Raw genomic sequence first — 17,937 nt, 5'->3', positions numbered from 1 at the left:
ACGTGTGCAGGCTTCTCTCTGGGCATCACCCTTAGTAATTTTGCCAAAACCTTCCGGAAAGTTAAGACTTTGTGTAGACTTAAAGGCAGCAGTGAATCCACAACTAGCGATTGCAACTTTTCCTTTACCCCGCCCGGAAGATCTTTTTGACTCACTGTGCCCGGGTAAATATTTTTCGAAGTGGGACCTGGCAGGTGCGTACTTGCAAATACCGGTGGACGAAGAATCCCAGCGCGTTTTGGTGGTTAACACGCATCTTGTTTTGTATCGATTGAAACGACTGCCATTCGGTTGTGCATCCGCCCCGGCGTTGTTTCAGCAATATCTACAAACTGTTTGTGCGTCGGTCCCAACTGCAGCAAATTATCTGGACGATACTGTGATCTCCGGAAAGACGGAAGATGAACATTTGGCCAATCTCAGAACATTATTTTAGGTCTTGCACCAAAATGCTCTTCGCTTGCGGAAGGACAAATGTGTGTTTTTTGCTCGGGACTTGCCATTCCTGGGACATGTAATCAATGCCCAAGGCATACATCCCAGTCCCACGCACCTTCGTGCCATACAAGACTTGCCATCGCCGTAGAATCTGAAGGAGCTACAGAGTGTGCTGGGAAAAATAAATTACTATAACAAATATATTCCGCATGCCTCTTCCATTTCAGCTCCGCTTCAGCGCTTACGCCGCAAAGGTGTTCGGTTCGTCTGGACGACGAAATGCGAACGCGCCTTTCGCCAGTTGAAAACGGCGCTGCTTTCCAATACTTGCCTTTCGCCATTCGATCCCTAGAAGCCCCTATTTTTGGTGGTGGATGCATTGGATTTCGGGATCGGTGCTGTGCTTGAGCACAAAGATGGATCGCACGATCGCCCTATTTCCTTGCGCCCAAATTGCTCTCGTCTGCGCAAAGAAATTATTCACAGATCGAGAAAGAAGCATTGGCTCTCGTATTTGATGTTACAAAGTTTCATGAATTCTTGTATGGTCGTCACATTACCATAATCACAGGCCACAAACGTTTGAAATCGCTTTTTCATCCGACGAAGCCTGTACATCAACGTCCAGCGCAGAAATTCATTCGCTGGTCTATTTTCCTCTCGCAGTACCGCTACGATATCCTGTATCGGTCCACTGCTAAGCACGGAAAGGCCGATGCGTTGTCCCGTTTGCCAGTTGCTGAGCATAGGTCATTCGATTCCTCCGAACTGGCTGGCATGTTCATTGATGCGGAAACCGATGACGTGGTCGAATCGTTTCCGATTGATTTTCGTCGTGTAGCTACAGCCACAGCTGCCGACCCTGTCATTGCTTCCGTTCTACGTTTTGTTGCTACGCACTGGCCCTTGTCAAAGTCACGGGTCGGGGACCCATTTTTCGCCGATTTTTTGCTCCCAAGGAGAGACTTTTTGTACGACGTGGTGTTTTGCTGTTGCGTTCTGATAATTATCAGTCCAGGGTCGTGGTACCACGTTCATTACAGTCCTCTGTATTACAGCTTCTCCACCAAGGACATTGGGGTATAGTGAGAACGAAACAACTTTCTCGTCAGCAATGTACTTGGTTCGGAATCGATGCCGCGATTACGAATATGTGCTCTTCTTGCATGGTGTGTGCCGAACAACAATCAGCACCACCGTGGAAATTCTTTGAATGACCTAAAGCCACTTCCCCTTGGCAACGCTTACACATCGATTTTGCTGATCCATTCTGGAATGCTCGATGGTTGGTTGTGGTAGAGTCATTCAGTAATTTTCCTTTTGTTGTCCGGATGTCTTCCAAGACGTCATCTACCACAACCCAAACGTTATCTGCTATCTTTTGCATTGAAGGTTTCCACAGAGAATTGTTTCCGACAATGGCCCACAATTAATGTCTGCAGAATTTCAGTCATTCTGCAATGCCAATGGTATTCAACATCTGACGCCCGCGCCATTTTCGCCACAGTCAAACGGTGCCGCTGAACGATTGGTCAAGACTTTCAAGTCATAGATGTTGATGTTGGAAGAGTCGCATTCTCGGGAGGACGCGTTATTGCTCTTTTTGTCCTCCTATCGCTCACAGCCCCGAGACGGTCGCTCGCCGGCTGAGTTGCTCCACGGTCGCCCTCATCGAACCTTGATATCTTTGCTGCATCCGCCGCATCAGGTTCCTGTGCAGCTGCAGACACCTGCTTTTGCTCCAGGTGACGTTGTCTACTATCGCCACTATCGAGGTTTACGGCGTTAGCTCGAAGGGCGCATTCTTCGTTGCCTCGACCGCGCTATGTATCTGGTTTTGATGGCCTCTGGTGAGGTGTGTCAGCATCTCAATCAGCTGCGCCTCTGTCGTCGCACGGGATCTGCCGCTCGCCGTCTGCTTTCAGCGACGGTGCCGTCCGGTCAGCGCCCCTGGGACCCATCTACTGGCTCGCCTCAGCCCCAGGTGTTACCGACGCCTTCCATTTTGCCGCATGGAGACGCGCCGCCGCCACCGCAGTCTGTTATCTCGCCGGCGACGCCCGCAGTGGAAGCGTCGCTGCAACCGCCGGGCGCCTCCCTGGGTCACGCGCCGCTGATCACTTCCCGTGATCAGATGCCCTCCGATATGGAACTCTTGCCCGCTCCGGAACATAAATCGTCTTCTCTCGTCGGGTGCCCTGGCCCTATGGAGGTCGACCCTTCGGCCCCTCCTGTCTCTCTAGGGGCGCATACACCGCAGTTTGGCGTGCACCCTGGAGCAGGTTTTCAGGCGTTTCCTAGCTCCCCGCTGTCCGAATGGCAGGTTGAAGGTGGCACAGCCTCGCCTGTTGTTAGACTCCACACCTCGCCGCATATGTCAATATGGGGTCCTCCCCAAGGCGGGCGGAAGCCTTATGCCACAAGCGTACTCCGATATGCGGGGAAGGAATGTGGTGTCACCGCCAGACACCACACTTGCTAGGTGGTGGCTTTTAAATCGGCCGCGGTCCGGTAGTATACGTCGGACCAGTGTGTCGCCACTATCCGTGGTTACAGACCGAGCGCCGCCACACGGCAGGTCTAGAGAGACTTCCTAGCACTCGCCCCAGTTGTACAGCCGACTTTGCTAGCGCTGGTTCATTGACTTCTACGCTCTCATTTGCCGAGACGATAGTTGGCATAGCCTTCAGCTACGTTATTTGCTACGACCTAGCAAGGCGCCATGATCAGTTCCTATTGATATTGTAAATCAAGTACCGTCAAGAGCGACATTCGTCATTAATGGATTAAAATTAAGTATTCCACCAGCTACGTCCGTGTTTCTCAAATCTAATTCCCTTGTCATGTTCCAGACATCACGCCAGGCTGCGTGAGATAAAACGCGTGCATTTCGGCCTCCTTTAGTAACACGGTTGGCTCTCCTGCCAACCACAACAACTGCAATCCACAGTGACGAACGAGGGAGGCTGGAGAAGACAAGCCCTCTCTTTCAGCACAACAGCGCTCTCGCATTGGTGTCAAGCTGGAGCTGAGCATGGAACCGCTCTGTCCAGTTTGTGATCTGAGCTGCAGCAGACAGCGTCATCCAGTAGGTTTAGAGTGTGATTAAAGTCGAAGATGGAAGTGTATTTTTGTAAATTTGAAGTCTGTACTTCAGGACTCGAGGTAGTTAGTGCATCAAGTGGTGCATTTATAGTCAACGTCAGTCGTAAATTATCAAGCATTCCTGTGGCGAAAGACTGTATCAAGTTGTATAATAAAGGCCACTAATATTTGATCCATTGTATTTATAAAGGCTGTCTTCCAGAGCCATCAAATACCCCACAGTTAGCGCCGGACGATAGTACTTCGTCTGATGATGACATCCGTTATGACGTAACAAACTTTCAGAGATAATGGAGAGGAGTAAACGAACCAATTTGAGGAGAGTGACCCCGGTCCTGAAGCGATAGAATCTGAAGTTCCGATATCTCTGGAAGTGGAATACAAATACCGGTACTGTTGTTGCTAACATCATAAGATAGGGTATTCCGAGGAACACGTCGAAGTGATGATTACGATTATAACTCAACTAATTCAGTGCAGATGGCGTACTGTGTACTGACATGAGCAGTCCGGATGTACAAAGTGTGTATTTTAGTAGGCTGCAGTCTGCGCTTACAGGATGAAGTAGTAACGTCGATCAGCCCCAGAGGAATGGATTTGTAAGATCCACTCCCATTTTACTAAACCTCCAGATAAGTCACTGATTACTTACGGAGGCCGGCCGCGGTGGTCTCGCGGTTCTAGGCGCGCAGTCCGGAACCGTGGGACTGCTACGGTCGCAGGTTCGAATCCTGCCTAGGGTATGGATGTGTGTGATGTCCTTAGGTTAGTTAGGTTTAATTAGTTCTAAGTTCTAGGGGACTAATGACCACAGCAGTTGAGTCCCATAGTGCTCAGAGCCATTTGAACCATTTTGAACTTATGGAGTTTGTAGAAGATTGAATCACAGGCGTAAAGTATGACTGGCATTCATTCCTACCCGAGACTTACACAGATTAAGACAACCCGTCTTTGGATGATCTTATGGAGTTAACACGTAGGATTTCCCACTACCGTAAAGCTTCAGTAGCTGATTTCCCTCGCAGAGGTAGTATCAGTGCCACCTGATTCTCTGGAAAGTGCAATTCTATACCATTTAATTCTAAGTGATGACGCAGAAAATTGTATCACTTGAAATAACATTCGTGGATGCCTTTACGATGTGTTTATTTACGAAAAAGCAGTCGGCAGTTTGGTTGGGGACGGACATGCACCCAGGTCCGCGCAACGCGAAAACACACTGGGATCACTGGCGGCGCGCATATACTGCCGGACGGAACGGCTGTAGTCACGAGGCGTACTACCTCGTTGTCAACCGTACTCAGGAAGTTTAAGCTGAGAGGGCCTTAATTCAAGTAGTTAAACCTCCGCCATTATAAGATCTCGCCCTTTGCTTGCGTGTTGCTGCTCGCAGTCTCCGAGACGAAGAGCAGTAAGCAAGTGGAGCGTTTGGGGTAGGCGAACATAATTCGCCTTCCTCAACTTCTTATTATTAATTGCTGCATTCTGTTTGTTATTATTTGTGACGCTCCACCAGAGGTAATTTTCCTACCTAGTGGCCGCTAACGCTCCAGTTACCTGCCCTGGAGATTAGTGTACGTTACACCAGTGCAGTTTTCCTCGCCTTGCCGCTGCTTTTCGGTAAGGCTAGTAGTTCGACAGCTTCTTTGATTTGTGGGTTCGGTGGTATTTATTTTTTTTTCTTTTTTCCCTTCTTACTATGGCAGTAGTGGTTCCTTCTGCTTCTGGATGCTCTAACACCAGAATCTGACGACGTGGTGCTGACTTCCGGTTCCGGCTTCAGCATGTAAGTCCATCGTTACATTGGTCATCACACATTAGGTAGATTCGGCAAATCATTATTGGTGGCCGCATCTCGTGGTCGTGCGGTAGCGTTCTCGCTTCCCACGCCCGGGTTCCCGGTCTCGATTCCAGGCGGGGTAGGGGATTTTCTCTGCCTCGTGTACTGCCACTCTACCTCCACCTCGATTTGGTCAGATTAGATGATTTTCGTTTTCAAAAAATGTATTTTAGGGACTGTAATTTCAAGTTTGCAGGAATTGACTGGTTCTTAAAATATTACTATTCAGGCCTTCTGCCGAGAAACAGTTTTTAAATTATTGCTATTGAGTCCTTCAGCCAAGAAGTAGTTTGAATTTGTTTTCATTAAGGCCTTCAACCGTGGAATACTTGTTAATTTTTTGTCACTTTCGATTTGTTGTTGTTTCCAAATAAAGTGTACGTGATTGAAAAATAAACTAATCAACAGTTACTGATTACGGCCCCGTCCACAATCGCAACCCAATCCTGCCTTCCTTGGTACAAGGTCTCACCATAATCTCATAATAATGATATTTATCACATAGTAATTCAGAACTATCAATTTCTTGAGAGTATGGTCTTACGCCATAACTAGTTCGGAAGGCAACCTACCGGCGACTGGCGACAGTGGCTTGCAGTCTAGTTCTCTTACTTACAATTGTGAAACATAGTAGCTGTCAGTAAAACTTCGTTATCCTAGACATTGTTCATTTGTTTATTGAAACTACTTTTTGCGTCGTAACATTGTAGTAAGAAATATTTTTATGACCAGTATGATCTGTATGACCAGTATGACCAGTACGATCTGTAGTGGGAAAACTGACTTTTACTACAAAATATTTACAAACCAAAATATCTTGCTTCGAGCCAGAATGTTTGAGGTTTCTCTACGTATCGTGCGCTGGTTTAACTTTCTCAGAGCTAACCTCAGCCCCTCGAGCCACCGTCACCGGCAATGCCAGATGGTCCAGCGTTGGAGTAGCAAAAAAGCGGGAAGATTTTACACGAAGAAATATCGACGTAGAAGACATCGAGCACAGGCCATGTTATCATGAATGTTTCAACGATTAAGTGAACGAGGACTGTTGGTACCATTCTATAACGACTGAGGAAAACTCCCAGCTACAAGCACCCTTGTATTAAAACATACTGTGATTGCTCGAATGAGTAGAGGCGCCTACATTTGGCACTCGGTCAGTTACACGTCAAAGGAACGTTTCGTAGAGTACTGTGTGACAGGTATTACGGGAAATTCAGCAACACCTCTACAATCCACAGAAAGCACATGCTTCAACTGCTGCTGATTTCAGACCTTGTGTCATCTTCAGCCAATGGTTACTGTAGCATGTTACTGTGGATCCTCACTTTCCTGTTTACGTACTACAGAAATATGCTTACACTGCCAACGAACAAAAAAGCGATTAAGTAACAGCATAAACGTAATGACTACCACCTCTAATTTCCAAACACGACACTACTGAAATACTTCAGTGTTTCTTGAGTATATACCTAGAATTTACACATCTGTTAATACTGTCAACTTTCTTATCAGACATTTGCCGTTAGGTTTACGGCAGATTTGTCTGGTTTGTCGAGAGTACTTAATAGCTCTATCTCAGTAACATATCGAACTCTAAGCTCCATGCAACTAACTAGCCGTGGGTGTGTAAAACAACTAAAATATCAACAATCCCATCTGAGTGCTGTTAGCGTCAAGGAATTTACATTAACCACAGCAAATATATGAAACACCTAGACACGTTAAGGGTGAATTCACTACAGTAATGAAACAATGATGTACAGCGATATATACTCATTATTCTACATCCGTGTTTAACAAATAAATACGTTTCTGTAATGTATGGAATTTTAGTTTTCCAAAAGCGTCCTGTATGAGAGGAGTGTAAATGGTACCCTGTACACTGAAAATGCATTAGTAAAAATTTGGAAATTTGTGGTTAGGTCTTATGGGACCAGACTTCTGAGGTCTTCGCTCCCTAAGCTTACGCATTACTTAATCTAACTAAAACTAACTTCCGCTAAGCACAGCACACACACCAGTGCCCGAGGGGGGACTCGAACCTCCGACGGGAGATGCTGGGTAGACCTTGGCAAGCCCCATCAGACCACGCAGCTAGCTCGCCAACTAAAATGCATTCGTATGAATACATTGACAGTCCTGCTAAAATATTGTATTGTATGTGAACCAGGGACCTAGAAACGACAGAGAGGCTCCGTCCCCGCCGCAGCCGCAGTGGTCCACAACCCCACGGCGGCTACCGCAGTCCATTTCACGTCTTCGCCGCTCCACACCGAACCCAGGGTTATTATGCGGATCGGCCCCCGGTGGATCCCCCAGGGAATGTCTCACACCAGACGAGTGTAACCCCTATGTTTGCGTGGTAGAGTAATGGTGGTGTACGCGTACGTAGAGAACTTGTTTGCGCAGCAATCGCCGACATAGTGTAACTGGGGCGGAATAAGTGGAACCAGCCCGCATTCGCCGAGACAGGTGGAAAGCCGCCTAAAAGCCGTCCACAGACTGGCCGGTTCACCGGACCTTGACACAAATCCGCCTGGAGGATTCGTGCCGGGGATCAGGGGCTCCTTCCCGCCCGTAAAGTCGTGCGTTAGATCGCACGGCCAACCGGGCGGGCTAACTAAAATCTGCTTCTATATAATTAACACTTTGCCGTTGTCCTGCAGTGTTTATTCATACACTAACAAATATCTTAAATCTGTGACAGTTACAAAGTTCTGTTGTTGTTCTGCAGCGGAAGAGTGAGGGAAAAAGTTGTGCTCCCATTCGCTGTGGACAGATTTCATGAAATTGGAAGTGTAGAAATTAATATGTTGGTGAAGGACGTCAATTTCTCTTTTTTAAGAAAAGTAGATATATGGACAACACTTTTTGTTTTCTATTGGGGAATGGGTCAGTCTGGAACCTGAAGCGAACGAAATATAATCTCTCTTATCTGAAAGTTCAGATGGCATTGTCATTCATAGGTTTATGACTATCAATAGATAAATATTTCTCCTTCTGCTAAAGGAACCACAAAAATGAATGCTCGACAGTCTCATTTTAGTGTAATGTGAATAGATGAAGAAAATGTATTCTTTTTAAGGTACGTGACACAGTAATAATACCAAAGTCGTAGATCCAACTGCCGATAACGTACATAACTTTCTCTATGCAATAGTTCGCCTTGTCCATAAGTGTATTTCTCCCAATATCACACGAAGCTGTTGAAGCTTATTACATAAGCCAACATATATAACTTGTGATATAATTAAACATTGTAGGTTAGGTTAATAGGTTAAAAGTCGTGACACTGAGCTCCCGAACGTCGTAGGCGCACTGTTACTATTTGTATCAAGAAAACAGTGAAATGAAAACTACTAATAATTATAAGAGGTTGTTATTATTATTTGTGTCTTCCTCTTATCACCAACAAATATTAATGAAGTTAATATTTCATCTCAGTTTTCGATTAAACATACGACACATAGAAATGCAAAACTGGATTCATAACAATGGACTACGCACGCCATATTAGAGTCCTCATCGGCCACGTTTCTTTATTCTGACTCGAATTACTTACAACATAAACCAGTATACGAATATCTTTTAAAAGACCTGAGAGACAACGAAATGTAATGTCAGTGAGATGGTTAGTTCCACGTTTGGAAGGAATTTTGTTTGGTGATAATTTAGTAATCATAAATCATGAAGTTAAAACATTGAAAGGTTTATTATACTGTGCAACATGAGAATTTAATTTACATTAATTACATTTATTAGCTATAAAGTTGGCGCTTAGTTGCTACATTTGCAACAAATATTAGAAAAGAAATCAAATGTCCCGGGAGAAAGATAGCAGTTAAAATTATTGTAACTGATTTATCCTGAGTTTTCTAACAGATGTGAAGTGAAACTTCGTAGCAAATGTAGTGTTGAAAGTCTAATGTTAAATCGCCCTTTTCACTGCTCACTCCTACTTCTCTATATTTTCATTACATCACGAAATATTTGTCGCTGATTACTGCGAAATGATTTTGTTCATAATATCGACTACATATATTGGCTTCTTGTGTCTGTGAGTTTTGCGGAAGGCACGCTCACGCGCTTCCGTGTACCTGAACAAATGTTGGCGTTGACCGCGCACATAGCTATCGAATGCCCTGGTGTGGATGCGGCGAGGCGAAGACGGGCTTAGTGTCGAAATTCGCTTGTGGGTTAAATGGATTATTTTGTTAGTTATCTGTAGACATTAATTATCTGAAAAATTATTACTCTAGTCATTCATGATTTAGTAAAAATTTAATTACGTTGTGAAGTTGCTACGAACAGCGCTAGTGGACTTATGTTCCACATGCCGTTACAAACTTTTTGAGTGTAGTTGAGGTAAGCTGCAACAAAAGCCTTGCCACAGAATCCACCTTTAGTCACTTAAGCCGGTGAGGTAACGGGCGTGTTGGGGCGCCCTGAAAGTATTCTAAGTTCCGAGCTGCCGTGGCCGCACGGCCTGCTCGGCAAGCTGGGGCTCGTCAGCGACCGCGTTCTGCCGTACGTTAGCAGGAGCAAGAGGGGTAGCCCCAGCGCGTGCTCCAGGCGTGGCTGGGAATTCCATATTAAGGCTGCGTCGCGGAGTAGTCATTATGTCGATGAAGGAGATTTGTATGCCACTGAGTGCCAAAGATGGCGGAATTTTGTGAAGCCATAATGGCAGACATTACACAGCTCATGCAGAAATTAATAATAGCCAGAGGAATCATTATACCTTAAAAATAAACATGTACATTACCATTACTTGCGCGATGGTTCTGATAGTGTAATCAGATTTTCAATACCTTTATTAGCTTAAAGTTTAGCATCTGGCTGTAAATTTTACAAGTAACAGCCAGCAACGAATTTCCAAAATCTAAACGGTTCATCCGATTATCTCGATCAACGTGTCGTTAGAAAGCTATTAGAGTAAACCTAAATTGGTATAAATTACAAGAATGCACCTTGTATAGTACATGAGTGATGGGAGGTCAAAGTATCCGATTGCTATTAAAGGCCTCAAGCCATAAGTATTTCACAGCTACACAAAAAACGGTAGCAGTCTGCTTATAAACATAAGTATTCGTCTATGTCTTTGTTTATATCCGATATAAATTATTCATGAAGAAATTGGTTAAATATTTACTGTGTTTTAAAAAGCACGGAGACATTAGGCTACTGGCCTACATTTTGTTTCTATTCGTTAGATATATGTTTATTTGATTTGTTTATGTATTTAATAATGTGCGTTAGAGCGTGTTTACGGTCCAGCCGTAGAAATATTTATTTAATTTCCAGTTATTTAAATGTAAATCGAGTATTTAGAATGCATTTCATTATGTTTGTGAGTGTGGGTTGGCTTGAAGACATGGCAGGAGCACTCTAACCAATCATAGCCCTCGTTAATGGAGAGATTATGTGTGAATACGGGGAAGGACACAGGAGAGGACACGAGAGAGTCCTGAACAGTATGGCGCGACGGACGCACGGTAGCGGGAAATACATGGAGAGTGGAGCAGTTTGCGCGTGGTCGCGAGAGTTATAAATATTTCGTAGTGTCCACTTGTGCACAAGTGAGATTTCCGTGGCCTCTGCAGTGAAGACGTAGTATCCGTTTTGAAGAGAAAATCTCGCGAGCTATGTTGTTGCTCATAACTAATTATGTGAAGTAGGAATCTGTTGTTTCCCTGTTATTGAACTTGTTGTTGTTGTGGTCTTCTTTGCCGGCCGCGATGGTCTCGCGGTTCTAGGCGCGCAGTCCGGAACCGTGAGACTGCTACGGTCGCAGGTTCGAATCCTGCCTCGGGCATGGATGTGTGTGATGTCCTTAGGTTAGTTAGGTTTAAGTAGTTCTAAGTTCTAGGGGACTGATGACCACAGCTGTTAAGTCCCATAGTGCTCAGAGCCATTTGAACCATTTTGTTGTGGTCTTCAGTCCTGAGACTGGTTTGATGCAGCTCTCCATGCTACTCTATCCTGTGCAAGCTTCTTCATCTCCCAGTACCTACTGCCACCTACATCCTTCTGAATGTGCTTAGTGTATTCATCTCTTGGTCTCCCTCTACGATTTCTACCCTACACGCTGCCCTCCAATTCTAAATTGGTGATCCCTTGATGCCTCAGAACATGTCCTACCAACCGAGCCCTTCTTCTGGTCAAGTTGTGCCACAAACTTCCCTTCTCCCAAATCCTAGTCAACACTTCCTCATTACTTATGTGATCTACCCATCTAATCTTCAGCATTTTGCTGTAGCACCATATTTCGAAAGCTTCTATTCTCTTCTTGTCTAAACTATTTATCGTCCATGTTTCACTTCCATGCATGGCTACACTCCATACAAATACTTTCAGAAATGTCTTCCTGACACTTAAATCTATACTCGATGTTAACAAATTTCTCTTCTTCAGAAACGCTTTCCATGTCATTGCAATCCACATTTTATGTCCTCTCTACTTCGAACATCATCAGTTATTTTGGTCCCCAAATAGCAAAACTCCTTTACCACTTTAAGTGTCTCATTTCCTAATCTAATTCCCTCAGCATCACCCGACTTAATTCGACTACATTCCATTATCCTCATTTTGCTTTTGTTGATGTTCATCCTATATCCTCCTTTCAAGACACTATCCATTCCGTTCAACTGCTCTTCCAGGTCCTTTGCTGTCTCTGATAGAATTACTATATCATCGGCGAACCTCGAAGTTTTTATTTCTTCTCAATGGATTTTAATACTTACTCCAAATTTTTCTTTAGTTTCATTTACTGCTTGCTCAATATACAGATTGAATAACATCGGGGAGAGACAACAACCCTGTCTCATTCCCTTCCCAACCACTGCTTCCCTTTCGTGTCCCTCGACACCTATAACTGCCATCTGGTTTCGGTACAAATTGTAAATAGCCTTTCGCTCCCTGTATTTTACCCCTGCTACCTTCAGAATATGGAAGACAGTATTCCACTCAACATTGTCAAAAGCTTTCTCTAAGTCTACAAATGCTAGAAACATAGGTTTGCCCTTCCTTAATCTAACTTCTAAGATAGGTCGTAGAGTCAGTATTGCCTCACGTGTTCCAACATTTCTACTTTCTGCTTTCCCTTCTTTGCTTAGAACTGGGTTTCCATCTGAACTCTTGATGTTCATACAAGTGGGTCTCTTATCTACAAAGGTCCCTTTAATTTTCCTGTAGGCAGTATCTATTTTACCCCTAGTGAGATAAGCCTCTACATCCTTACATTTGTCTAGCCATCCCTGCTTAGCCATTTTGCACATCCTGTCGATCTCATTTTTGAGACGTCTGTATTCCTTTTTACCTGCTTCATTTACTGCATTTTTATATTTTCTCATTTCATCAATTAAATTCAGTATTTCTTCGGTTACCCTAGGGTTTCTAGTAGCCGTCATCTTTTGACCTACTTGATCCTTTGCTGCCTTCACTACTTCATCCCTCAAAGCTACCCATTCTTCTTCTACTGTATTTATTTCCCCCATTCCTGTCAATTGCTCCCTTATGCTCTTCCTGAAACTCTGTACAACCTCTGGTTGTTTTAGTTTATCCATGTCCCATCTCCTTAAATTGCCACCTTTTTGCAGTTTCTTCAGTTTTAATCTACAGGTCATAGCCAATAGATTGTGGTCAGAGTCCACATCTGCCCCTGGAAATGTCTTACAATTTAAAACCTGGTTCCTAAATATCTTTCTTACAATTATATAATCTATCTGAAACATGTCAGTATTCAACTTATATATTATTTTATTGCTGGGCCATCAACAACAATAAATGCTTTACAGTAATAAAGTGCATTCTTAAAGGTACTTATGCTATCGTACTCATCATTTAAAGTCGTTAAGATAGTACCTGCAGATTTCATTTAATTGCAATCTCTTATTTATAAATTTCTATATGATATTCAGAAATTCGGTATTTGGAGTGATAGGAACCTTCGACCATTCGATTCGTGTATATATTCATATTGTGTACTATAGACACAGCAGTATTTGGCTTGTAATGGCTTGTAATGTGGCAACTAAGTAGCCCAACCCCTAGACGACGAAACCAGCCAGAACTTTTAATATTTTAATTCTGAGTCTGAGGGTGCGTAGCTGAGGGCTATCATTCCACCATTTATACTCGAAATCCCGCAAATGTTAGAGTGATACAGTCAACTCAGACACTGCTTCCATCAGCTTAGTTTATTAAATGGTTTGAGTCCTATATGGAAGCCTTGTTCGCACTATTAATACGTTCTGGAACTTTACGTAATGCATGCCGTTTGTGCATTCAGCGGACAGCTATCATTCTGTACATTCGATTACTCAAGTCGTTTATGCGAACTGTTATCGAAACGCTGAAAGAAGGACTTTCATATCTTTATTTTGAAAGTTAGCTATTGATTCTGCACACTCAGTGCGAGTCTCAGATATTATTACCGCGAGTGGTAGTGAGAGAACACTTGAGAGTAGTCGGACGTGGCCTGGGGTGAAGAGAAACCGCGCGTCAGGAGAGGACCTGAGCGTGGTAGAGGAGCTAGACGAGATTTTTGTATTAATCGAGATTTTTTGGTAACTGTCCGATAGTAGGAAATTCCAGGAAATGTTTGAATACTGACATTTCGGAATAAGGGTTGTCATAATACACGTTGTACGGCTGCATGTAGAATTTTATGGCTAGACAGCCTAGTAATTTTTAGAGAAAAAGTATACATAAAGATTATATTGTCAGAGATAGTGCTTTACATATTTCCGTACGACTGTTCTCATAATAATATCTTTTCGTAATAAAACTTTCACCAGGAAAATAATAATAACAATTTTTGATAATAAAACTTTCAACATTCTCTCTCTTTTCGATTTCACTGGTCATTTATTAGCTACTTAACTACATCAACTAGACTGAACTTTTGCAGCCGTTTAATGACATCTCAATACAATACATGAAAATTGATGTACTGATGGTACCGTCCTACCATAATCAGGTACAGTAATACCTTCACATAGCAAGACACAATCTCTTATCTTTAACAGTGCATGTCTCGTGGTGCGCATGAACTTTACAATAAATAAGGTAAGTGTGCAGCTGGTGGAACACGCACAAACGCCGTATTTGTTTCTTTAGGAGATGTTTCATATTTCACTGTTGTAATTGCAAATCGAGATTCGCTTCCCGTCTGCATGGTGACTGACTTTAAGTATAGTCGACAAAAAACATTACTTCAGCCGTGAATGCAACTTGTCCTAGAACTGTTTAATTATATATTGTCTCTTAATAGTGAAAAATTGACGATTTCGTTTTTTTAAATATTTTACTATCTTTTGGAGAAGTTTAATTGCTCTTAGGAATTTGCTATCCAGGCCGTCAACCATCAAATAGTTTTTGAGTTATCACTATTGGGGCCTTCAACCAGCGAATAATTTGAATCTGGTCTATAAGGCATTCAACCGTGCGTGCAACTTGATGAAGATTTCTTTTTTTAGCAAATTAAGGCAGCTATAGCCATCCCTCCAGTTCTCGGAATGTCTGATTTTAGTAAAACATTTATTGTACAAACCGATGCATCTAATGTGGAGATTTCGGCCGTCTTCCTAGAGGAGCTAGAGGGTCAAACGCCGCCATTTGCTTGAGGGTCTCGACGGTTAACTAGTGCCGAACGTAAATATTCCGTTTACGAATGTGAGGCATTGGCCGTCTTCTTCGCACTGTAGAACAATCGCTATTATCTCAAGCATAGAGTATTTCAATTAGAAACCAACAATCAAGCATGAAGCCGGGTGTTAGCCATGCCACGTAAAACTGACTGTATCGCCAGGTGAGCAGTATGCATTTCAGCACTTCAGTTCGAGGATAAACATATTAAGAGAATGTGCTCCCGGACGTCATCAGCCGTATGAGCGCTGAACATCCATTTAGTGGGCTCACCCAAGAAACGGAGGAATGCAATTTCAGTTTTGTCGTGTTAGGCGGTATTGCTTATTTTATTTAGTGATGCTGCCAACCATCAGGATCAGGACCCCATTTGGGGATCACTTAAGGAAAGGCTGTCGGCAGGGGGGAACCTTTAGATGGATACGTCATCAGTAAAGGCATTTTCTGTGAACGGGTAGGAGGTGCCAAGGAGCTGAAGATCTGCCTACCAGCCACCCTGGTACGCCCCGTTTTTGATTACTTTCACAACTCGTTGACTGGCGGGCATTCAGGGATCTACAAAACCTTGCAGAAAATTGAGGAGCAATTGACATGTCGGTCTATGGACCGAGACGATAGAGACAAGCTTTCTCGGTGTCGTTAGTGTCGTGTGGCAAGGCCTAAGAACGCTCTTCAACAGGGTTTATGAGTTCTGAGCGGGAATTTTGCCCCAAGGAGAACCTCTACATAGATTATGTGGGGCCCTTACCTCCAACCAAAAGAGTCCATCGGTACATACTGGTCATTATTGACGCATTTTCGAGGTTTACCTGGATTCTTCCGAGTCGTACCGTGACTACTGCTACTACTATTGCTCATTTAACTAACGTATTTAGTGTTTTTGGACCCTCCCTAAGGATATCGTTAGTGATAATGTGCCGGCCTTTCTTTTGGCTCCCTTCAGGTGTGAAGCACATGACTACCACTCCGTATTACCCTCAGGGCTCTTTCGCAGAGAGGGTTTATCGTAATCTCAAATCCGCACTGATTGTCTTCCATCAGAAGACGCCAGTGAGTGGGATGTTATTCTCCCTTATTTCCGCCTTCAATACAGCCAGCCATGAGGCTTTGAAGGCTACTCGTTTCCTTGACCTTTGCTTATCCTGTTAATTCGCCCCTTTCGAGCTTATGGGGAATTCAAGATCTGATATATTCGGATATTAGGCTGCAGATCGTCAAAGAAAACTGGAATCGTGCCATGCGCAGTATTCTCATGGCCCATATCAAACAACCGTAACTGACGAGTCTTTAGGGGTAATCCAGGAGACCAGGTGCATGTCTGTAATTTTGATGGGAAGGAGGTGCGTACTGGAAACCTTGGTCAGTTCCTGGGTCCCTGTACTATTACGCGTATTTTAGCCACAGTTAAGCTTCTGGTTAAGGACAACCACACCGGCAAACAATACCGGGTCCATCTTAATCAAATGAAGTTTGGTTAGGTCACCTTTTTAGTTACCCTCGTGTTGGTGTTTTAGGGGGCGAGGTTGAACCGTGTTGCGGCTCACGTCCGTGCCATTCGTAGGTTGGCATCGTGTTATAGGGGCAGTGGTGCCTCGTTTTCCTCTCGTCTTTACTAGCGATGTCTGTCTGCGAGAGGCAGCAGCAGCGGGTATCGATATCTAGTACCCTAGTACTATCTTTGGAAGGGCGTCAAGTGTTTTCCGGGTCGGGTGTGTTGGGTAGTTCGGTTGGGACGGACCAGCAGTGTGGTCCGGCAGCACGGTGACACGCCGGGACCGCTGGCGGCATGCGAGCACTGGCAGAGGGAGGGGCTGTATTTGCGAGGACCACAGCCTTGTTCTCCACCTGACCCAGGACGTTTGAGTGAACTTTAACCCAGTAGTGAAACCTCTGCTGTTTTGAGATCACGCCGTTTGTTTATGCGTTGCTGCTCACACGATCAGTGAGTCGAAGAGCTATGACTGGAGTGTTCGGAGTTGGCTAAATTAATTAGCCGTCCTACACCTGTTATTTATTTCATTGAAGTCCTTGTGTTTATTGATGAAGTTCTACCAGCAGTATTTTTCTGCCTAGTGGCCGTAAGGACCCAGTTACCTGCCCTGGAGGTTAGGATATTTTTGCAGCAGTGTACCTCCCCTAACTTTGTCGCGGGTGTCCGGGGTACAGCATGTAGTTCGACAGCCCCCTTGATTGTGGTTCGGTTATTTTGTTCTTTTGGCTTACCTTGGTCGAACGGTTTCCTTCTGGTTCTGGATGTTCTAAACACTGGTTTATGAAGACGCCGTGCTGTCCACCGGTACCACCTTGGCTGGGTTACTCCATTGTTGTGTAGGTTACGAGATATGAGGTAGGTTTTGCAAGAGTTTTGGTCTACGTTTAAACTGTCACTAGTTTGAGTTGCCATTCGGTTAAGTGAAAACAACTCTTCGATGCCTGTCTCATCCGTTACGAAGTTGATGACTTTCCCACACCGATTCTTGGAGCACTGTCTCAGGCCCACACCTCTCTCGGTTTTATCAGATTGTGGTGATTGTTTTAAGTAAAAATTAATATATCTTATTGTGAGTTATTACCACTGGTGGCTTCAGCCGACAAGTAATTTGAATTTATTGTCAATAAGGCCTTCAGCCATTAATGCAACTTGTCTTAGGAATGTTTAATTAAATATTGTCTCTTAATAGTAAAATTTGGTGATTGTGCTTTTTAAAACATTTTACTATATCTTGGAGAAGTCTAATTCTTCTCAAGAATTTGCTATCGAGACCGTTAGCCATCAAATAGTTTTTATTACTATTGGGGCCTCCAGCCAGCGAATAGTTTGAATTTATGATCAATAAGGCATTCAGCCGTGAGTGCAGCTTGTTGAAGAATTTTTTAATAGATACTGTGTCTTAATAGTCAAATTT

The sequence above is a fragment of the Schistocerca gregaria genome, chromosome 3 (assembly GCF_023897955.1).
Source record: "Schistocerca gregaria isolate iqSchGreg1 chromosome 3, iqSchGreg1.2, whole genome shotgun sequence".
NCBI lineage: Eukaryota > Metazoa > Arthropoda > Insecta > Orthoptera > Acrididae > Schistocerca > Schistocerca gregaria.
Note: the sequence above shows the minus strand (reverse complement) of the source record.